The following is a 25,153-nucleotide window of genomic DNA, read 5'->3' as shown; positions in this document are numbered from 1 at the left end:
GGCTAATCCGGAAAAGATTGCGGCAATTACATCCTTGGCTAAACCAGCGTGTATTAACGATGTTCAATGTTTGGCCGCCCGGATTACAGCCTTGAGCCGGTTTATCAGTCGCCTTGGAGAGAAGGCCATCCCCTTATATCAGATGCTCAAGAAAACAAATAACTTTGTCTAGAGCGAGACAGCTGATAAGGCGTTCGAGGATCTGAAGAGGCAGCTAGCTGAACCGCCCATGCTTACAGCGCCGATCGATAAAGAGCCATTATTATTATATGTGGCTGCTAATGCCTGGGCTGTTAGCATAGCTATTGTGGTAGAGCACAAGGAGCTTGGCAAGGAATATCCGGTTCAACGGCCGGTTTATTATATCAGCGAGGTGCTCATTGAGTCAAAGCAGAGGTATCCGCATTGGCAGAAGCTGGTATATGGGGTGTTTATGGCGAGCCGGAAGCTTAAACATTATTTTCAGGGCCATCCTATCACAGTGGTCAGTTCAGCTCCAATGGGCGACATCATTCAAAACAGAGAAGCAACTGGCCGGATTGCCAAGTGGGCTATTGTGCTTGGACCTCATGGGCTTAAATATATACCCCGCACAGCGATCAAATCCCAAGCACTCATGGATTTCATCAATGATTGGACGGAGTTACAGGCACCTGAAGAGAAACCAGATAATACATATTGGACTATTCATTTGGATGGATCCAGACAGTTGGAGGACTCGGGGGCTGGAGTCATGCTAACTTCCCCACGAGGTGACAAGTTTTGTTATGTCCTCCGTTTAATGTTCCCTTGTACTAACAATGCAGCTGAATATGAGGCTTTGCTCCACGGTCTTCGGATGGCTAAGGAGATGAATTTGAGCCGGGTTAAGTGCTTCGGCGATTCAGATCTAGTGGCTCAGCAGGTGTCTGGCACCTGGGATTCTAAGGACCCACTCATGGCTGCATATCGGCGAGAGGTGGACGCAGTGGCTGGTCACTTTAAAGGTTATTAGGTGGACCATATAGACCGGCGGAAGAATGAAGCGGCGGACGCTTTAAGTCGTCTTGGTTCCCAATGTAAACCAGTCCCGCCCAATGTCTTTCTCGATGTGTTGCACAATCTGTCAGTCAAAGTACCAACCGAAGAAGATTTGGCTATTCCTGATCCGGAGGCTCAGTTGGTGGCAACTCTGCATGCCATACCGGATTGGACGATCCCATATCTGGATTACATGAACCGGGGCGAGTTACCAAACGATGAAACGTTGGCTCGACAGATAATCCGGCGTTCCAAGTCCATGACCATACTCAATGGGGAGTTACATCGTTACAGTGTTTCAGGAGCAATTCAGCGTTGTGTTTCTCCTCAAGAAGGTTGTGAGATTTTGCGAGAAATCCATGAAGGGGATTGTGGTCACCACGCCGGTTCAAAGTCGTTGGTTACCAAAGCTTTTCGCCACGGTTTTTACTGGTTGACGGCACATGCTGATGCGGAGGGTTTAGTCAAGAGATGTGATGGATGTCAAAATTTTGCCCGACGTGCGCACGTTCCGGCTCAAGAGTTGCGGATGATTCCAATTACGTGGCCGTTTGCAACTTGGGGGCTTGATATGGTTGGACCCTTCAAGCGTTCTAAGGACAAAAAGACCCACCTGTTAGTAGCAGTTGATAAATTCACTAAATGGGTGGAGGCAGAGCCAGTCAGCAAGTGTGATGCAGCCACGGTGGTTCAATTCATCAAGAAGGTGATATTCCGGTTTGGTTTTCCACACAACATTATAACAGATAACGGTACTAATCTGTCAAAAGGGGAGATGTAAGAATTCTGTCAACGTGAACACATCCGGCTTGATCTAGCGTCGGTGGCTCACCCCCAATCTAATGGTCAAGCAGAAAGGGCAAATCAAGAAATTCTACGGGGTATCAAACCAAGGCTTATGGTTCCCTTAAAGCGGACGCCGGGTTGTTGGGTCGAGGAGCTACCTTCTGTGTTATGGAGCATCAACACCACACACAATAGGTCTATGGGTTACACACCTTTCTTCATGGTTTATGGAGCGGAGGCAGTTCTTCCTAGTGACATCCGTCACGATTCGCCTCGTGTGGCAGCTTATGTTGAAGCTGATAATGAGAAAGCACGTCAGGATTCACTGGACATGTTGGATGAAGAGTGTGATCTTGCAGCAGCACGATCGGCGATTTATCAACAAGATCTCCGACGTTATCACAGCCGCCGGGTTAAAACCAGAACCTTTCAAGAAGGTGATTTGGTGCTCCGGCTCATCCAGGATCAGACTGATATGCACAAGTTATCCCCACCTTGGGAAGGACCGTTTATGGTCAGCAAAAATCTACACAACGGATCTTACTACCTCATTGATGTTCGAGAGCATAAAGACTCACGTCAATTGGAGGAGGAGACCAAGCGGCCATGGAACGTAGCTCTCCTTCGGCCTTACTATACTTGAAGCCATAGGCTCTTCATCTGTACATATTTATGACAGTGTATATATCATATAATAAACCGGAGCCTCCGTTTTAAGCGGGGTATCTGTTCTTTTTATATCCTGTGTGTGCTTTTACAAGTTAACTGACAAAACGGAGTTTTTGTTAATCCGGCTTTATCAGCTGCATAGATACAAAGAAAATCACTAGGGGGCTTGGTCATATTTGAACTACAGCTACACCTCTTGATTGGTTTTAAACCACGAAGGGATATCACTAGGGGGCTTGGTTGTCCTCACACCATGGCTACACCTCTTGATAGGCATTTAAGCCACAAAGGGAAAATTTTGTGGAGCCAAAGAGAGTGTTGTACACAGTACAGACTCAAACATGGGCACACACTGAGCAGCGCTCACAAAGTTACTTGGGGGCTCTTTTTGCAAAGCAACAAAGAGTTTGAAAGGACCCTCGTAATTGGCTATCAAGCCACGGCTTGGAAGCCTGGTGTATTCACCTAAAAACCCGGGTTAACCTGCCTTCATCAAGTAAGCCACTCCTGTCCAGGTAACCCTGGTATGACTCATCGAACGTTTGACAAGTCAATCTTTTACAGACCCTGAACTTGTCACAGTTAAAATGATGATTGGTTAATTGGAGGCCCATCTTAAAAGGCTTTGTTAAATGGTTTAACTCACAGGCCTGGCAGCCCATGAAAAGCCTCGATTTGGAGCATGGCAGCTGATAAAAAGCCTTGCATATTTTCCTGTTTGACTTTTGTTTGTTGAAAATCATAAGTATTTTTTGATAAACCAGCGTCCTCGACCCGGCTTGGTTCTCAACTACAAGTTGTGGGCACATGATCAATTATAAACCGGTGTTCATTGACCCGGTCCGGTTTGACTAAATCGCCAGTATTATAAAGAAAATCTGGTGGTTCCCGGTCCGGTTTAATATAGACCGGTATTACGAAGATGGAGTTATCAACGTTCCGGATTGGTATTAACACCTTTGCCGTATACACGTTTGGTCAACCAATAAGGTATGTTCTGTACATTACTTTTTGTACAAACACTTGATTATTCATCTAGGTACTATATACTTCTTGGACATCATGACACGTCTAGAGGTAAACCGCTAGATACTTTTAAGTTGTTGTACCCAGGAACGCGATTCATCATGGGTTATGCATAAATATATCCCAAAAGGTGGCACAGATTGTCACAAAGTATTACGAAACATGCTCGATGGCATGGCAGATAAATGAAGTTTCAGCTATCCTATTACATGAAGCTTCAAAGCGGCTCAAACAGTATCATTGTTTTTCATAGTAGCCATATAAACTGGCGACCGGATCAGGACTCTTCATTGCGATGATTTGACGGTTGAGGGTCAGTTGGTGTAGGCACTTCTTCATCCCTCCCCAGACGCTGGAAATCAGCCGTTGACCAATCGATTCCAGTTAACGCTTGAAACACTACTTCCTCGTGGATAAGATTGGAAGGGTTAATATCAGGAGCGTAAGCGTGCTTACGAATCGGAGGCACAAGTTCTTTGACTTCATGGATGTCGGCCGGCTGTCTTTTCCCTTCTGCACCATAAAACGGTTGAAAATGGGACAAATCGGTATCCTCAGCCAACTTGCTGGCTGCTGGCCGCATCTGTTTGGTCAGCCGCCGAAGATCATCATTGTCGAAGTTTGAACCATCTTCTTTGACGCCTAAGTATCCTTTGATGATATCCTCCGCTTCAAGGTCTGGAATCTAGGCTTTGGCTCGAATAAGGGCGGTTAAAGCTCCTGCCCGGGCAGCTGCTCTCTTCAACTCGGCAATACGGGCTGGTAACATGCCCAGCTTCTCAAGGGTTTCCTTAATCAAAGTTGGAGCCGGTTTGTTATAAGCTGCCGTGCTAATAACCCGTTGAGACCCAGAGTATAGATCTTCAACCAATGTATATGCCGCTTTGAGTTTCATCCGCATATCTGTACCAAGATGAGCGATCCGAGTGTCTGCCAAAGATTTTATCAACATTTTGGTCAGTTATAAGATTCATCGACTGGCGCAACATACATAAGCAGACACTTACCAAAGATAGCAGAAGTCATAGCATTGATTTTGCGTTTCAAACCGGCTAGTTCTTCAACCACTAGCTTCAGGGCTGCCTCGGCGTCTACAGCTCTTTTGGTTAAACCGGATTTCTCGGTTTCCCATTCAGCACGTTCTTGGTTGAAGGTTTCTTTCAGCTTTTCCATTCCGGCCAGGGCCTGGGTCAGCTCCTCTTTGGCTTTTGTAGCCTCGGCTTGTTGTGACTTCACATTTTCTTGCAAGTCAGAATTTCGGGCATCTTTGTTTCTCAGTTCAGCCTGCAACGTTGAAGGTATGTTAAACAAACAGCATATATCTGTGCTAAAGTACAAAGCGAATAACAAAGTTATGCACTTCATACTTGGGGGCTAATGCCTATTTGCTCTCAAGTACTACACTTCATACAAGTCTCCAGAACAATGCAAGAATTATCCTTGACACTTGGGGGCTAATGTGCGTCTGTTCTAAAACAGATGTGTGGATTAAAAACCGGATTAACTTGCCAAGTTAAACCGGCCTTTGGGGGCTATGCTGCAGAAAGTTATCTCATTTTTTCAAGATGAGTCTTATCTATTATTAGCGACCTGCCATTGCAAGGATCAATGATGAGATGCTTATAGTGTTACAAAGACCTGGTTTGTGATTAACAATCATAAAACGGCCCTTGGGGGCTACTTGAGATAGTGTTTCAGCTATAAATCAATATACAAAGGGAGAGGAATTTACCTCATATCGCTCTTTCATCAAGTTCACCAAGCCGGCTTCATAATCCCGGTTTGAGTGCAGACGGTTCAAGAAGCTAGAATGAAGCTCATCAGCGTTAAGATGAGCATAGTTTGATAAGTCGCTGCTCCATTTACCTTTATCCCAGGCAGCTTGTTCTTCTTTGGCACTATGCTGAGCTAAAATGATGGGATGGCCAGGAGAGCTGTGGCCTATTCCAGTAATAATAACATCGTCACCTTGGCCTTCAGGATTTTTGGTGGATGATGCTGGAATTTCAGTGTCTTTCACCGGACTAGCCCGGATTGGCTCTGCCGGTTCAGTATCGGGTGCGGCAAGCTCAGCATCTGTTGGTTCATCGGTATGTTGGCCTTCAAGGGGTGGATCATCAAAAGTAGCTTCAGGATGGGGGACTTTCGGTTCACCAGTCTGTTCCGATTCACCTCTTGGTTCTTCTTCTTCGGCGACAGGGTCTTCTGGCGGATTGGTGACCCGAGCTTTCTTGCTGGGTCTGGCTTTGGCCCTGCAAACAGAATAAAAAAGGGTTAACATCCTATTCAAAGGATTTATGGCGCATTAAAAGGAAAAGGTTCTTACAACTCACCCGGCCACAGTTTTCAAAGGGGGGAGTTGAGTTGTTGTCGATTCACCAGAAGATGAAGGAGGTGTCACCTGATAATTTGAATCGGACAGATTAAGAGGCTGTCTGAAATAACCTGCCTTGGGGTAAGAATGGTCAGAAGTAGGAGAGACCTCAGACCGGCGCTTCCGAACCGGAGTGTCAGGTAAACCGGCTGAAGTGACTTGTTAGCCACTATGCCGGGTTGTCCGGCGAGCTTCGTGCTGTTGAGTCTTCAAAATAAATGTTGGATCCAAGTGAGCAAGAGGATGAGAAAATCTTACTTTCCGGATGGCTTGTCGAGTTTTTTGTGTTGTCATAGAGTCTGAACTGGAGGAAAAGGTAATTACCTCTATGTCATCAGCTTGACTAGCTTCTGCATCCTCCTGAGGAAGATCATTGTTAATGAGATGCATGAAAAGAGAGCCAAGTGATTCAAGTTCTACCTCAACTTCTGGATCATCAGTATCATCATCAAGCTCCATATTAATCCGGTCAGCCGTTTTCTGTTTTGACGTCCGTTTTACGGCTTTGGTCTTAGGGCGGGATGGCTTGACCGCTTTATCTCCAGTCGGTTTTGCCGCTTTCTCTATGGTTTTCCTTTTCCAGAAGGGGTCATCACCCTACATATAAAGAAGAAGGGTTACAGGTTGCATAATTTAAAGATATTAGAGATGAAGAGGAAGTATAATGCTTACAGCAGGCGGTTTGTTCTTGGCATAGAAGGGACTGGGAACGGTTTGACTACAGATCAGTTCTGACTCATTCAGAATCTTCTTTACACCTTCAGTGACTTCTTCCTCGGATAATTGGATGTTGCAATGGCGTTGAGGGTCGTCAACCTCACCGGTATATTCACACATTAAACCGGGACGCCGGCTTAGCGGCAAGATACTCCAGGATATCCAACAGCGCAAAAAGTCCACGCCTGTTAAACCATTTGCCATAAAGGCCCGGAGTTTGGCGAGTTGAGGAGCGTATTTCGCCCTTTCTGAAGAGCTCAGGCGTTGAGGCATGGGGTGAGTATTGGATAGTCTATGGTCACGAAAGCCGGGCAGGGGATTTTCGTCTTCAGGGGAAGTGTCTCTGCAATAAAACCATGTTTGGTTCCATTCCTTTGGGTGGCTATGATGTTTGGCATGAGGAAATTCAACTTCTTTCCGCTTTTGAATCGAGACACCACCAAGTTCTGTGTTCGGGCCATTTACAAACTCTGTGCGCCGGTTTAAGTGAAAGAAATCCCGGAACAGTTCTACAGTTGGTTCTTCTTGTAAATATACTTCACAGAAGACCTGGAAGTTGCATAAGTTGGAAACCGAGTTGGGACCAATATCTTGTGGATGAAGTTGGAAGCTGGCAAGCACATCTCGATAAAACTTTGACCCTGGTGGTTTGACGCCACGGCCTATATGATCAACAAAGACCACCACCTCGCCCTGCCTTGGGGTTGGAGGATTTTCTGTTCCTGGAACTCGCCATTTGATCTCAGTTTTCTTAGGCAGGGAGCCGATGCTAACCATCTCATTCAACTGAGTCTCAGTAACCCGGGAACGAGCCCAGTTGCAGGCAGTGAATTGTTTGGCCATTGCGAAGCAAACAAGCTGAAAATGAAAGGCTGGTTTATAAATTACACATGATTATATGCAAGAGACAAGGGAGTAAGAAACATACTAATATGTGAAATGGTATAAACCGGAGACTAATGCAATCAGAGAAAAAGGTAATACTAGCACAGGATTACTCAGACACTGTTAAACCGGAGCATAATTATGAAGGTAAAATGCTCCTCCGGTTTATCAGAGGGCTAATGGCATAGACTACTTATACAAGGTCAAACTGCCTATATTGGTGCGAGGAGAAACAGATCTCACAGGAACATAGAAACAGATCTCACAGTGACATATAAAATTTTCGGATCTAAGATAAGACAGAAAAGCAAAAATAATTGGATCTAGAAGGGGTGCAGAACTGAAGCAATTTATGAAGGACTAGATCAGTTCTTTGCGCATAAGGATTTTTGATGACAATGGTAGGTTAGCTACGGCAAGGGATACGTCAAGCACGAAGTGTCCATCTACATACTAAAGGAAGAACAGGGAAGAACAACACTGAAGCACTGATGAACTTTGGAAGAACTGCGAAGAATGTCGAAACCCTAGAACAGATCTGTGGCGAAAAAAAGCAGAGAACTTACCGGAGCTGGTGAGGAAGCGAAAAGGTGCCGCAGTATTCTGGTGCGTTCAGGGTGATGCAACGGCCAGGGTCGGAGCAGAGGCGACGGTCGATGGTGGCGGCGGAGCTCCAGAGGCTGAGCAGCGCGAGGAAGACGATGCGAAGAGGCACGAGGGGGAAAATGTGAAAATGACCCCTCGGTCCTATTTATAAAGGCAAGGGATAAGTGTCAGGTGCGAAAATCGAGGGGCCAGAAATTTGGAAGTAAGGCGGAGCTGTCGCCTCGATTGTCGGAGACCCATTAATGAAGATGTGTCATACATAGTTTTTAAACAGGTGACGTCACGACGGTTTACCACGATCCGAGAAGATGATGTCACGGCGGTTTACTAAATTATGAGAAGATGTTGAAGACGAAGTTTTTACTAAGGATTGAAATGAACCTGTTCAAATCAATCTGGGGCCTAATGTTGGGGATATTACTACTGGGCGTAAACCGGCCAGGAAAGGCCGGGTTAACTTCATCCGTAGTTGATTATGCTTGAAGCCCATGTAGACAGAAGAGGAAAGGTCCAGGGCCCAGAACCGGTTTGAGGCCCGTAGCCGTGAACCGACATTTGTATGAAACTTGTATTGTAAGATAGAAAGAGTGGAGACCGAACCGTACACGCTTATGAGCCGGTCTCGGGACTCTGTAAACCGACGGGCGCCGCCCATGTATATAAGGGGACGACCCGGCGGCGGTTCAGGACAACAGACAACAACTCGAGAGCCTGACAAAGCGGATTCGCTCCCTGGCCTTCGAAACCCTAGCAATACCAATCACAACTAGACGTAGGCTTTTACCTTCCTCGAAGGGGCCGAACTAGTATAAAATTCCCCATGTCCCTTTGTCCGGTTTAACCCCTTAAAGCTAACCCGTAGCGACGGATCCACGACTAAGTCCTTTCACAAGGACATCTGCCATGACAAACCCATGACACACCGCAAAAATAAGATTACATCGAATAGATCTCCACAAGAGAGGGGGAGAACTTTGTATTGAGATCCAAAAAGAGAGAATAAGCCATCTAGCTACTAACTATGGACCCGAAGGTCTGAGGTAAACTACTCACACTTCATCGGAGAGGCTATGATGATGTAGAAGCCCTCCGTGATGATGGCCCTCTCCGGCGGAGCTCCGGAACAGGCCCCAAGATGGGATCTCGTGGATACAGAAAATTGCGGCGGTGGAATTAGGTTTTTTTGGCTCCATCCCTGATCGTTTGGGGGTACGTAGGCATATATAGGAGGAAGGAGTACGTCGGTGGAGCTCCGAGGGGCCCACGAGGCAGGGGGCGCGCCCTAGGGAGGGCGCCCCCCTGATACGTCTCCATTGTATCTACTTTTCCAAACACTTTTGCCCTTGTTTTGGACTCTAACTTGTATGATTTGAATGAAACTAACCCGGACTGACGCTGTTTTCAGCAGAATTGCCATGGTGTTGTTTTATGTGCAGAAAACAAATATTCTCGGAATGACCTGAAACTCCACGGAACATCTTAGAAAAAATAATAAAAAATCCTTGCCAAAGATGAAGACTAGGGGGCCCACACCCTTCTCACGAGGGTGGGGGGCGCCCCGCCCCCTAGGGCACGCCCCCCTACCTCATGGGCCCCCTGGATGCCCTCCGACACCAACTCCAACTCTATATATTTGCTTTCGAAGAGAAAAAAATTATAGAGAAGAAATCATCGCGTTTTACGATACGAAGCCGCCGCCAAGCCCTAAAACCTCTCGGGAGGGCTGATCTGGAGTCCGTTTGAGGCTTCGGAGAGGGGGATTCGTCGCCGTCGTCATCATCAACCATCCTCCATCACCAATTTCATGATGCTCAGCACCGTGCGTGAGTAATTCCATCGTAGGCTTGCTGGCCGGTGATGGGTTGGATGAGATTTATCATGTAATCGAGTTAGTTTTGTTAGGGTTTGATCCCTAGTATCCATTATGTTCTGAGATTGATGTTGTTATGACTTTGCTATGCTTAATGCTTGTCACTAGGGCCCGAGTGCCATGATTTCATATCTGAACCTATTATGTTTTCATGAATATATGTGAGTTCTTGATCCTATCTTGCAAGTCTATAGTCACCTACTATGCGTTATGATCCGGCAACCCCGAAGTGACAATAATCGGGACCACTCCCGGTGATGACCATAGTTTGAGGAGTTCATGTATTTACTATGTGCTAATGCTTTGTTCCGGTTCTCTGTTAAAAGTAGGCCTTAATATCCCTTAGTTTCCAATAGGACCCTGCTGCCACGGGAGGGTAGGACAAAAGATGGCATGCAAGTTCTTTTCCATAAGCACGTATGACTATATACGGAATACATGCCAACATTACATTGATGAATTGGAGCTAGTTCTGTGTCACCCTATGTTATGACTGTTACATGATAAACCGCATCCAGCATAATTATCCATCACTGATCCGGTGCCTACGAGTTTCCCATATACTGGTTTACGCTTATTTACTTTTCCGCTGCTACTGTTACAATCACTACAAAATACCAAAAACATTACTTTTGTTGTCTTTACTTTTGTTGCCGCTACCACCACTATCATATTACTTTGCTACTAAACACTTTGCTGCAGATACTAAGTTTCCACGTGTGGTTGAATTGACAACTCAGCTACTAATACTTGAGAATATTCTTTGGCTCCCCTTGTGTCGAATCGATAAATTTGGGTTGAATACTCTACCCTCGAAAGCTGTTGCGATCCCCTATACTTGTGGGTTATCAAGACTAATTTCTGGCGCCGTTGCCGGGGAGCATAGCTCTATTCTTTGAGTCACTTGGAATTTATATCTGCTGGACACTATGAAGAACTTGAAAGATCCAAAAACCAAGATATATCCCTCAACTACTAGGGAAGGTAAGGAACTGCCATCTAGCTCTGCACTTGATTCACCTTCTGTTATAAGTAAGTTTGCAACACCTACACCTGCTTCTTCTATTTGTTCTGATATGTGGCATGTTATTGATGATGCCACTTCTGCTATGCATGATACTTATGATGAAACTGCTTCTATGCCTGATACTACTGTGCCCCTTAGTGAATTTCTTGATGAACAAATTGCTAGGGCTAGAGAAAAAGAAATTATTGAATCTGAATACGATGATGATAGTGTTGGAAATATGCCCTAGAGGCAATAATAAAATGGTTATTATTATATTTCCTTGTTCATGATAATTGTCTATTGTTCATGCTATAATTGTGTTATTCGGAAATCATAATACATGTGTGAATACATAGACCACAACACGTCCCTAGTGAGCCTCTAGTTGACTAGCTCGTTGATCAAAAGATGGTCATGGTTTCCTGACTATGGACATTAGATGTCATTGATAACGGGATCACATCATTAGGAGAATGATGTGATGGACAAGACCCAATCCTAAGCATAGCTCAAAGATCGTGTAGTTCGTTTGCTATAGCTTTTCCGAATGTCAAGTATCATTTCCTTAGACCATGAGATTGTGCAACTCCCGGATACCGTAGGAGTGCTTTGGGTGTGCCAAACGTCACAATGTAACTGGGTGACTATAAAGGTACACTACGGGTATCTCCGAAAGTGTCTGTTGGGTTGGCACGAATCGAGACTGGGATTTGTCACTCCGTATGACGGAGAGGTATCTCTGGGCCCACTCGGTAATGCATCATCATAATGAGCTCAATGTGACCAAGTGGTTGATCACGGGATCATGCATTACGGTACGAGTAAAGTGACTTGCCGGCAACGAGATTGAACGAGGTATTGGGATACCGACGATCGAGTCTCGGGCAAGTAACGTACCGATTGACAAAGGGAATTGTATACGGGATTGATTGAATCCTCGACATCGTGGTTCATCCGATGAGATCATCGAGGAGCATGTGGGAGCCAACATGGGTATCCAGATCCCGCTGTTGGTTATTGACCGGAGAGTCGTATCGGTCATGTCTGCGTGTCTCCCGAACCCGTAGGGTCTACACACTTAAGGTTCGGTGACGCTAGGGTTGTTGAGATATTAGTATACGGTAGCCCGAAAGTTGTTCGGAGTCCCAGATGAGATCCCGGACGTCACGAGGAGTTCCGGAATGGTCCGGAGAGGAAGGTTTATATATAGGAAGTCAAGTTTCGGCCATCGCGAAAGTTTCGGGGGTAATCGGTATTGTACCGGGACCACCGGAAGGGTCCGGGGGTCCACCGGGTGGGGCCACCTATCCCGGAGGGCCCCATGGGCTGAGGTGGGAGGGGAACCAGCCCCTAGTGGGCTGGTGCGCCTCCCATGGGCCTCCCCCTACGCCTAGGGTTGGAAACCCTAGGGGTGGGGGCGCCCCACTTGGCTTGGGGGGCACTCCACCCCCCTTGGCCACCGCCCCCCTTGGAGATTGCATCTCCTAGGGCCCCTCCCCCCTAGGGGTCCTATATATAGTAGGGGAAGGGAGGGCAGCCGCACCCTTGCCCCTGGCGCCTCCCTCTCCCTCCCGTGACACTTCTCGCTCTCCCTGAGCTTGGCGAAGCCCTGCCGAGATCACCGTTGCTTCCACCACCATGCCGTCGTGCTGCTGGATCTCCATCAACCTCTCCTTCCCCCTTGCTGGATCAAGTTGAAGGAGACGTCTTCCCAACCGTACGGGTGTTGAACGCGGAGGTGCCGTCCGTTCGGCGCTAGGTCATCGGTGATTTGGATCACGACGAGTACGACTCCATCAACCCCGTTCTCTTGAACGCTTCCGCTCGTGATCTACAAGGGTATGTAGATGCACTTCCCTCTCCCTCGTTGCTAGATGACTCCATAGATTGATCTTGGTGATGCGTAGTAAATTTTAAAGTTCTTCTACGTTCCCCAACAGATAGTGATGATGAAAATATGCATGTTATTCCTGAGGGTTATCTTTTTGATATGGAATCTTCTGCCGCTATTTTAGCTTGCGAAGATAGATATGAGCTTAAGAGGTTATTAGTTAAATGGAACAAAGAATCACTTAGAGATAAGATGAAACCTGACCCTGCTTTTGCTACTTCACCCATATGTGTTCCTGATAAGGAGTATGAATTCTCTGTTGATCCTGATATAATTACTTTGGTTGAATCTGATCCATTTTATGGCTATGAATCTGAAACTGTTGTGGCACATCTTACTAAGTTAAATGATATAGCTGCCCGGTTCACTAATGATGAGAGATCGCATTACTTTTATATACTCAAAATATTTCTGTTCTCATTAAAGGGTGATGCTAAGATATGGTTTAATTCTCTTGATCCTGGTTGTGTGCGTAGTCCCCGGGATATGATTTATTACTTCTCTGCTAAATATTTCCCTGCTCATAAGAAACAAGCTGCTTTGAGGGAAATATACAACTTCGTGCAAATTAAAGAAGAGAGTCTCCCACAAGCTTGGGGAGGCTTCTTAAGTTACTTAATGCTTTGCCTGATCATCCTCTTAAGAAACCTGAAATACTTGATATCTTTTATAATGGACTAACCGATGCTTCCAGAGATTGCCTGGATAGTTGTGTTGGTTCTCTTTTCAGGGAAAGAACACCGGATGAAGCTGAAATTCTATTGAATAATATGTTGAAAAATGGAAATAATTGGGCACCTCCTGAGCCAGCTCCTGCTCCAATTACTGAGCCTATTCCTAAACCAACTCCAAAGAAGAGAGGTGTTCTATTTCTCAGTCCCGAAGATATGCAAGAGGCAAAGAAATCTATGAAAGAAAAAGGTATTAAAGCTGAAGATGTTAAGAATTTACCTCCTATTGAAGAAATACATGGTCTTAATATACCGCCTGTTGAAGAAATATATGATCTTAATTCTTTATTTACTGAAGAACCTCCTGATCCCGATATCCCGACACAGGTAGTAAAGGTAAATTCTCTCTAAAGATATGATAAAGCTGAAGTCCCTCCTACTAAAATTGCTAGTCAGTGCTTGGATGAGTTTGATAACTTTATGTTTAAGCAAGACGACTTCAATGCTTATTTTGGTAGACAATTAAAAGAAAATGCTTATATGATTAGACGCTTGGGTGATTATATGGCTAATATTAAAGGTGAACTTAAACTTGTTAGCAAACATGCTTCTATGGTTACCACTCAAGTAGAACAAGTACTTAATGCTCAAAAAGAAGTGCTTGATGAAATGAATAGTAAGAAAAATGATTATGTTGTTAGAGAGGCTACTAGAACTGGTAGAATGACTCAGGAACCTTTGTATCCTGAAGGCCACCCTAAGAGAATCGAGCAAGATTCTCAAAGAAATAATATTGATGTTCCTAGTTCTTCTAAAAAGAAGAAGAAAAATGATAGAACTGTGCAAACTTCTAGTGAACCTATTGCTGAACCACCTGATAATCCAAATGATATCTCTATGTCTGATACTGAAACACAATCTGGTAATGAACATGAACCTAGTAAAAATATTAATGATGATGTTCATGATGATGCTCAACCTAGTAATGACAATGATGTAGAAATTGAACCTGTTGTTGATCTTGATAACCCACAATCAAAATATCAATGTTATGATAAAAGAGACTTTGTTGCTAGGAAACATGGTAAAGAAAGGGAACCTTGGGTTCAGAAACCCATGCCTTTTCCTCCGAAACCATCCAAGAAAAAGGATGATGAGGATTTTGAGCGCTTTGCTGAAATGATTAGGCCTATCTTTTTGCGTATGCGATTAACTGATGTGCTCAAAACAAATCCTTATGCTAAATATATGAAGGATATCATTACTAATAAAAGAAAGATACCAGAAGCTGAAATTTCCACCATGCTTGCTAATTATACTTTTAAGGGTGGAATACCAAAGAAACTTGGAGATCCCGGAGTACCTACTATACCTTGCTCCATTAAAAGAAATTATATTAAAACTGCTTTATGTGATCTTGGAGCCGGTGTTAGTGTTATGCCACTCTCTTTATATCATAGACTTGACTTGAATAAGCTGACACCTACTGAAATATCTTTGCAAATGGCTGATAAATCAACTGCTATACCTGTCGGTATTTGTGAGGATGTGCCTGTTGTGGTTGCAAACGTTACTATTTTAACAGACTTTATTATACTTGATATTCCCGAGGATGATAGTATGTCTATTATCATTGGAAGACCTTTTCTTAATACTGCAGGGGCTGTTATTGATTGCACCAAAGGCAATGTCACTTTTCATGTTAATGGTAATGAGCATACGGTACACTTTCCGAGGAAACAACCTCAAGTTCATAGTATCAACTCTATTGGAAAAATTCCATCGATTATATTTGGAGGTTTTGAATTTCCTCTTCCTACTGTCAAGAAGAAATATGATATACTTATTATAGGGGATGTGCATATCCCCGTTGAGGTAACTTAGTGTTATTCAAAATTTCTCCGGTTTCATGATTATCGGAATGAGTTTGTTAACAAGACTTGATCAACCTTGTTAGTGGATTCTTTTTTATGAGCATGAGATGGATGAAACTAGAAGCACAAACTTATGTACCCCATTTTTACTTTCTGTTATTTATATTAAATAAAGTAAAAATAGTATTTTTAGTCTGTTTCCTGGCTTATCCGTGCAATATAAAAATATCCCAAAAACAAAAGTCCTCGGAATACCATGCCAATTTAATATGATTTTTTCGGGAATATTTGAGGATTTACTGTGCAAAAATTACCGCGGGAGGAGCTGCCACCTGGCCACGAGGGTGGTGGGCGCCCCCCCCCCATAGGGCGCGCCCCCCTGCCTCGTGGGCCCACGGTGCCCCTCCTCCACTTATCCCAGCACCCATCTTCTTCCTCTGTCTCACACAAACCCGAAAAACCAACTCAAGCACGAGTTCCAGCCACTTTTGTTGTGATTTTCGATCTCCTTGCTCAAAGCACCTCTCGCAAAATTGCTTGGGGAGATTGTTCCTTGGTATGTGACTCCTCCATTGGTCCAATTAGTTTTTGTTCTAGTGCTTTATTCTTTGCAAATTTGTGCTGCATGGGTGACCATGTTCTTGAGCTTGCATGTCAAATTTATATGGTTCCAAGTAATTCTAATGCTTGATATAGGCTCTAGGCACTTGTAGGAGTAGTTGCTATCAATATTATTGAGTTTGATTTACTTTTGTTTGAAGTTACTAAAAATTTCAGAATTTTTCAGAGAAAAACATTATGCTTAGGAAAATGTTCCAAGGTGGTTCCTCTAAGAAGTAAGGACCCAGGATTGCTATGCGCGATGCTGACGAGGATCCACCAAGAGACGCTCCAGTACGGCCTTGCGAATGGCCGTCGGAAAATTTTATGGACCGTGAGGGAATTAGAGAATAATTCAAAGCATATTTGCGCAATGCCAGTCTTGAGGATTTTGAGGATAACAAATGCCCCCAGTATCATGATCTCACAAGTTCATTTGTGAGGAGGTTTGAGTATTCATCTTCGCGTAATTCTCCTTCAGTCATGTTTGATCTTTATGACAAATCTTATACCATGGACCTAGAGGATTTCACTCTTGCTTGCAAACTTCCATCATGGGGTAGTATTAGGGATCCCCCTAAATAGAAACTTTCTTGCTAGTATAACTGTGGGGGAATCTAGAGATATAATGCAGGCTACCATAGTGAGCATTCACTTTCCTGCTATACATTATTTTGCTCTCTTCATCGGTAGATGCATAAATGCTAAGGATGAAGCATGTCACATGTGTGTCCCTGATCTTAGCATTCTTAGGAGTGCTGTGTTAGGAGACCAATCTTATCATATGGGAACCATTGTAGTTCGTAGGTTGCATCATAATAGACATAATGGAGATTTCTTTGGAGGAATTTATGCAACCCGCTTAGCTCATTTTCTTGAGATAGACATTCATGAGGGTGATACGGAGTTGCCTCCTGCATATTTAGATTATAACTCTATGGTTTCGCATCAGTTTGTAGAGAGGCCTGAATCACCTCTCTTATATCGTTTAATTTTTGATAAACAACATGTTTTCCGTATTACTCTCCCTGCTCCTGCCTTCTTTGATTCACAGACAAAAAGAAGATATGTTATTACCAGAGAGGAGGCAGAAGAGTACGAGAGGAGAGCGGAGGCAGCTCGACTCCACGCTGCAGCTCAGCAGGCGATAACCGCTGCACATCAGTATGATCCCAACTATTCCTCCTCATCACAGTACGACCCCAACAACTATTATTATGGATATCCGCCAGGCCAGCCGTGTCCATAGACCAACTTAGGCCAAAAGCCTAAGCTTGGGGGAGTACGTATTTCTCACCGACATTACATTTATGTTCACACACACTCATTGCTAGATGTCGGTGCTCATACTTTTTCACTGTAATATTCATGCTAGTTTATTTTCTTTTTCCTGCTTTCTTCTTGTGTGTTTGTTAAACCTTAAGAAAACCAAAAAAATTAGTAGTAGTCTATTTTTCTGCTGTAGTAGTAATAATTAAAAAGAAAACCAAAAAATATCTTCCGTTCTTCTTTTTCTTGTTGGGAGCTTTCCCGTGTAAATAGTTTTATTTCTTTTCTTTTCTTTGGGGGTCAGTAGGAGAAGACCATAACTAAATTGTTGAAGTGGCTCTTATATGCATCTTTGTTGAATTAACCCAGAGCCCATATTGCCTTGTCTTCTCCTGTTTATTGAATGCTCGCAGATTCCAGCTTAGTCCAATGCACGTACACTCTTATTATTATTCACACCATTCGGTCGTGCAAGTGAAAGGCAATTATGATGATATATGATGGGCTGACTGAGATGAGAAAAGCTGGTATGAACTCGACCTCTTTTGTTTTTGTAAATATGATGAGTCCCTCGTTCTTGATTCAGCTTATTATGAATAAACATGTTTGCAATGACAATTAGAGATCATAGTTGCTTGTGCCTTGCTTGATTAGCTATGAGTTATAATGGTTTACCTTGTGTGCCAACATGCTATTGAGATGATTATGATGTGGTATGATGGGGTGGTATCCTCCTTTGAATTATTTAAGTGACTTGACTTGGCACATGTTCATGCATGTAGTTGAAACAAATCAACATAGCCTTCATGATATTTATGTTCATGGTGGATTATATCTTACTCATGCTTGCATCCAATGTTTATTAATTTTAATGCATGTACATGGCTATTGTCGCTCTCTAGTTGGTCGCTTCCCCAGTCTTTTGCTAGCCTTCACCTGTACTAAGCGGGAATACTGCTTGTGCATCCAATCCCTTAAACCCCAAAGTTATTCCAGATGAGTCCACCATACCTTCCTATATGCGGTATCTACCTGCCGTTCCAAGTAAATTTGTATGTGCCAAACTCTAAACCTTCAAATAAACATTCTATTTTGTATGCTCGAATAGCTCATGTATCAACCAAGGTTGTCCTTATCTTCCGTGTTAGGCGGGTTATTCTCAAGAGGAGTGGACTCCGCTCCTCACTCACGAGAAAATGGCTGGTCACCGGGATGCCCAGTCCCATGCTTTATGCAAACTAAATCAAAATTAATTGCAAACAAAAATCCCCCTAGGACCTTATGTATGTTGGAGGCACTCATTGTTTCGAGCAAGCCATGGATTGATGCTTGTTGGTGGAGGGGGAGTATAAACTTTACCATTCTGTTTGGGAACCGCCTATAATGTGTTTAGCATGGAAGATATCGCCATCTCTTAGTTGTTACGTTGACAATGAAAGTATACCGCTCAAAATACAATTTATCTCTATTTCAAAACTGAGCTCTGGCACCTCTACAAATCCCTACTTCCCTCTGCGAAGGGCCTATCCATTTACTTTTATGTTGAGTCACCACCCTCTTATTAAAAAGCACTAGCTGGAGAGCACAGCTGTCATTTGCATTCATCACTTTTAATTTATATTGGGTATGACTATGATTGGATCTCTTTTACCATGAATTACAATGTCTAGTGAGTCCTTGATCTTTAAAGGTGCTCTGCATTTATGTTTTGCGGTCTCAGAAAGGGCTAGCGAGATACCATCTTGTTATATCATATTATGATTGTTTTGAGAAAGTGTTGTCATCCGAGATTTATTATTATGACTTGCTAGTTGATTATGCTATTGATATGAGTAATTATGAGACTTGAGAATTATTGCAAATGTGGTTAGTTATGATCTATGCTGAAAACTTGAATGCTGGCTTGACATAGTTACAACAACAAGAGCAAACAGAGTTTGTAAAAGTTTTTCTTTCTTTCTTTCAATTTGTCAACTGAATTGCTTGAGGACAAGCAAGGGTTTAAGCTTGGGGGAGTTGATACGTCTCCATCGTATCTACTTTTCCAAACACTTTTGCCCTTGTTTTGGACTCTAACTTGTATAATTTGAATGGAACTAACCCGGACTGACGCTGTTTTCAGCAGAATTGCCATGGTGTTGTTTTATGTGCAGAAAACAAATATTCTCAGAATGACCTGAAACTCCACGGAACATCTTCGAAAAAATAATAAAAAAACCTCGCCAAAGATGAAGACCAGGGGGCCCACACCCTTCTCACGAGGGTGGGGGGCGCCCCCCCTCCCCCTAGGGCGCGCCCCCTACCTCATGGGCCCCCTGGATGCCCTCCGACGCCAACTCCAACTCTATATATTTGCTTTCGGAGAGAAAAAAATAGAGAGAAGAAATCATCGCATTTTACGATACGGAGCCGCCACCAAGCCCTAAAACCTCTCGAGAGGGCTGATCTGGAGTCCGTTCGGGGCTCCGGAGAGGGGGATTCATCGCCGTCGTCATCATCAACCATCCTCCATCACCAATTTCATGATGCTCACCACCGTGCGTGAGTAATTCCATCGTAGGCTTGCTGGCCGGTGATGGGTTGGATAAGATTTATCATGTAATCGAGTTAGTTTTGTTAGGGTTTGATCCCTATTATCCATTATGTTCTGAGATTGATGTTGCTATGACTTTGCTATGCTTAATGCTTGTCACTAGGGCCCGAGTGCATGATTTCAGATCTGAACCTATTATGTTTTCATGAATATATGTGAGTTCTTGATCCTATCTTGCAAGTCTATAGTCACCTACTATGCGTTATGATCCGGCAACCCCGAAGTGACAATAATCGGGACCACTCCCGGTGATGACCATAGTTTGAGGAGTTCATGTATTTACTATGTGCTAATTCTTTGTTCCGGTTCTCTATTAAAAGGAGGCCTTAATATCCCTTAGTTTCCAATAGGACCCCGCTGCCACGGGAGGGTAGGACAAAAGATGTCATGCAAGTTCTTTTTCATAAGCATGTATGACTATATACGGAATACATGCCTACATTACATTGATGAATTGGAGCTAGTTCTGTGTCACCCTATGTTATGACTGTTACATGATGAACCGCATCCCGCATAATTATCCATCACTGATCCGGTGCCTACGAGTTTCCCATATACTGGTTTACGCTTATTTACTTTTCCGCTGCTACTGTTACAATCACTACAAAATACCAAAAACATTACTTTTGTTGTCTTTACTTTTGTTGCCGCTACCACCACTATCATATTACTTTGCTATTAAACACTTTGCTGCAGATACTAAGTTTCCAGGTGTGGTTGAATTGACAACTCAGCTGCTAATACTTGAGAATATTCTTTGACTCCCCTTGTGTCGAATCAATAAATTTGGGTTGAATACCACTAGTAGAAAAAGGTTCAAATGTGAAGCACATTAGTGCCGGTTTGAATTTGAGCCGGCACTAATGTGACCATTAGTGCCGGTTCCAACGGCTAGGCGGGCGGGCATCATTAGTACCGGTTCGTGGGCAACCTTTAGTACCGGTTCATGCCACGAACCGGTACTAATGTGGCCAGTGCGGCTATGGTCAGACTGGGGCCCCCACGAAGACCTTTAGTACCGGTTCATGGCATGAACCGGTACTAGAGTTTCTTAGTAAGCTAATTTTTAGTCCCACCTCGCCAAGAGAGAGGCAGTATGAGCGGTTTATAAGCCATGAGTGCAGAGACAATGACGAAGAGGCGCAATGCTCACCTGCACGTTGATTAGCTTCAAGCCTTTCGGAATAGCATAGATTGCACTGAGCTATGTGCAGTGCAGTCTCCACTATTCCGAAAGGCTTGAAGCAAATTAACCAGCATTGCACCTCTTTTTTATTTTAATAACTTATTTGAACTCCGGACTTCTTTTGTGTTCAGTATGCAGCATTCAAAGCGACGTCATCAATTTCCAACATGTTCTGACATCATTTGTTGTTTTTCGGTCATTTACCTAATTGTTTAGAGAGCTAAATGACCGTGAAATTAAAAATCACTACAAAATGAACTCTGAAAATGTTGAAACTTGGCATGGTATCATCATTTCACCCGCATAGCATGTGCGAAAGAGTAGAGAGGGTCACGGCAAAAACTGGACGCACTTCGTGTACAAACTGGACAAACTCTTTCGGAGTAACACGGTTTCAGACGAGAACTCATCTGTTACACGGGCACTTCAGTGTTTTTTAAACTTATTTGAACTCCGGACTTCTTTTGTGTTCAGTATGCAGCATTCAAAGCGACGTCGTCAATTTCCAACATGTTCTGACATCATTTGTTGTTTTTCGGTCATTTACCTAATTGTTTAGAGAGCTAAATGACCGTGAAATTGAAAATCACTACAAAATGAACTCTGAAAATGTTGAAACTTGGCATGGTATCATCATTTCACCCGCATAGCATGTGCGAAAGAGTAGAGAGGGTCACAGCAAAAACTGGACGCACTTCGTGTACAAACTGGACAAACTCTTTAGGAGTATCACGGTTTCTGACGAGAACTCATCTATTACACGAGCACTTCAATGTTTTTTAAACTTATTTGAACTCTGGACTTCTTTTGTGTTCAATATGCAGCATTCAAAGCGACGTTGTCAATTTCCAACATGTTCTGACATCATTTGTTGTTTTTCGGTCATTTACCTAATTGTTTAGAGAGCTAAATGACCGTGAAATTGAAAATCACTACAAAATGAACTCTGAAAATGTTGAAACTTGGCATGGTATCATCATTTCACCCGCATAGCATGTGCGAAAGAGTAGAGAGGGTCACAGCAAAAACTGGACGCACTTCGTGTACAAACTAGACAAACTCTTTAGGAGTATCACGGTTTCTGACGAGAACTCATCTATTACACGGGCACTTCAATGTTTTTAAAACTTATTTGAACTCCGGACTTCTTTTGTGTTCAGTATGCAGCATTCAAAGCGACGTCATCAATTTCCAACATGTTCTGACATCATTTGTTGTTTTTCGGTCATTTACCTAATTGTTTAGAGAGCTAAATGACCGTGAAATTGAAAATCACTACAAAATGAACTCTGAAAATGTTGAAACTTGGCATGGTATCATCATTTCACCCGCATAGCATGTGCGAAAGAGTAGAGAGGGTCATGGCAAAAACTGGACGCACTTCGTGTACAAACTGGACAAATTCTTTCGGAGTATCAGGGTTTCGGACGAGAACTCATCTGTTACACGGGCACTTCAATGTTTTTTAAACTTATTTGAACTCCGGACTATTTTGTGTTCAGTATGAACCATTCAAAGCGACGTCATCAATTTCCAACATGTTCTGACATCATTTGTTGTTTTTCGGTCATTTACCTAATTGTTTAGAGAGCTAAATGACCGTGAAATTAAAAATCACTACAAAATGATCTCTGAAAATGTTGAAACTTGGCATGGTATCATCATTTCACCCACATAGCATGTGCGAAAGAGTAGAGAGGGTCACGGCAAAAACTGGACGCACTTCGTGTACAAACTGGACAAACTCTTTCGGAGTATCAGGGTTTCGGACGAGAACTCATCTGTTACACGGGCACTTCAATGTTTTTTAAACTTATTTGAACTCCGAACTTCTTTTGTGTTCAGTATGCAGCATTCAAAGCGACGTCATCAATTTCCAACATGTTCTGACATCATTTGTTGTTTTTCGGTCATTTACCTAATTGTTTAGAGAGCTAAATGACCGTGAAATTGAAAATCACTACAAAATGAACTCTGAAAATGTTGAAACTTGGCATGGTATCATCATTTCACCCGCATAGCATGTGCGAAAGAGTAGAGAGGGTCATGGCAAAAACTGGACGTACTTCGTGTACAAACTGGACAAACTCTTTCGGAGTATCAGGGTTTCGGACGAGAACTCATCTGTTACACGGGCACTTCATTGTTTTTTAAACTTATTTGAACTCCGGACTTCTTTTGTGTTCAGTATGCAGAATTCAAAGCGACGTCATCAATTTCCATCATGTTCTGACATCATTTGTTGTTTTTCGGTCATTTACCTAATTGTTTAGAGAGCTAAATGACCGTGAAATTGAAAATCACTACAAAATGAACTCTGAAAATGTTGAAACTTGGCATGGTATCATCATTTCACCCGCATAGCATGTGCGAAAGAGTAGAGAGGGTCACGCGTAGAAAATTTTGAATTTCTGCTACGATCCCCAACAATAATAATGTTAGAATGTTAATGATAGATGAATTATATGGAAAAGATGTTAAATATTAATGTCATATATATTTTATATGAATTAGAACAAGTTGAACTAGTTGAATTAGTATAGCTAGATATTAATTAGGTATATATATGAGATTTGAACTAGTTGAATTAATATAACTAGTTTATTTTTAGTATGAAAATTAATAGAACAAGTTTATTTTTAGTAAGAAAAAATTTAGGTATATGAGATTTGATGATCTAATCAAAATATTACTATACAGAACTACCTACTTTATTTTAGTAAGAAATTAATAGAACTAGTTTATTTTTAGTAGATGCTTAGTTGAATTAATAGAACTAGTTTATTTAGTTGAATTAATAGAACTAGTAAGTGTTTAATGTTTCACCTATATATGAACATATGTTAGATATTAATGTCAAATGTTACATGAATTAGATATAAATTATATGTTAGATATATATTTAATTTAGTTATATGAGATTTCATTATCTAATTAACATTTTATTATATTGAACTAGCTACCTTATTTTTAGTAAGAAAATTAATAGAACTAGTTTAGTTGAATTAGTTGAATTAATTAGTTGAACTAGTTAGTTGAAGTAGTTCAATTAATTAGGTATATTTTTCGTAAGTGCTTAGTTGAATTAGTTCAATTAATTAGTTGAACTGGTTGAATTAACAGAATTAGTTGAATTAATAGAACTAATAAGTGTTTAATGTTTCACCTATGAACATAGGAATGTCGTCTAACGACGAACACGATTTCATTATGTGCGAATAATGAGAAGACCAGCGCGGCCTGTGCGGCAGAAATTTTCTAGTTGATGATAGACGCTTCAGCATCAAGCTGGATGAGAACTTCGAAGTGGATACGGTAAGTCACAACGACAAGTCTTTTTTCGTAATTAAGCATGACTTATGCTTCATTTGCTTCAACTTTTAATTTTAATTTTTCACTATTCTACTAGGGTATCCCCTGCCATGCAAGAATTTTTGTCTTGGATAAGATAGGTTTCAGTCCTAACGAAACTATGGAGGTAAAAAGAGTTTACTTGAAGACCAAGCATGGTTATACCTTCAACGTCAAATTATACAATGCAGACACATACACCTATTTTGAATGCAAAACTTGGCAAGCACTATGCAAGGCTTATGCATTTGAGCCTGATATGATTATCACCTTTGATATTCGTTCGGAAGATGATATTGAAGGTAATAGAGACATCTGGGTCGATGTGCAGACGCCTCCAGTTCTACCATTATGTGAGTTTCTCAACCATATTTATGTCTTCGATATGAGATTATTTGAACCAGTTGAATAATTAATAGATCTCAATTTATATTGACAGCTTACTTCCAATCAAGCAAACATGTCCGGCGCTTGGTAGATAGGATCGTCCACTGTCCCGGGGCTGAACTAAACTGCGAGGAGACAAGTCATTATGTTTCATGGCTTGAGGATCTTGATGCTGTCAAGACAAATTTCTTTCCTGCACTTAGAAATGTTAGTACTCAAAACGTGCGACCAATAGTGTTCGTACTGAACTACGGTCACATATATTTAGGAAAGATGGTAAGATTTCTACTATTTCTCCTCAGTGCATCTTTTGCATACATTATTTTTTAAGCTAAACTTCATTGCTAAGTATGTTACTATACGATGTTC

The sequence above is a fragment of the Triticum urartu genome, chromosome 7A (genome assembly GCF_056163025.1).
Source record: "Triticum urartu cultivar PI428250 chromosome 7A, HENAU_Tu73, whole genome shotgun sequence".
NCBI classification, from domain to species: Eukaryota; Viridiplantae; Streptophyta; class Magnoliopsida; order Poales; family Poaceae; genus Triticum; species Triticum urartu.
Note: the sequence above shows the minus strand (reverse complement) of the source record.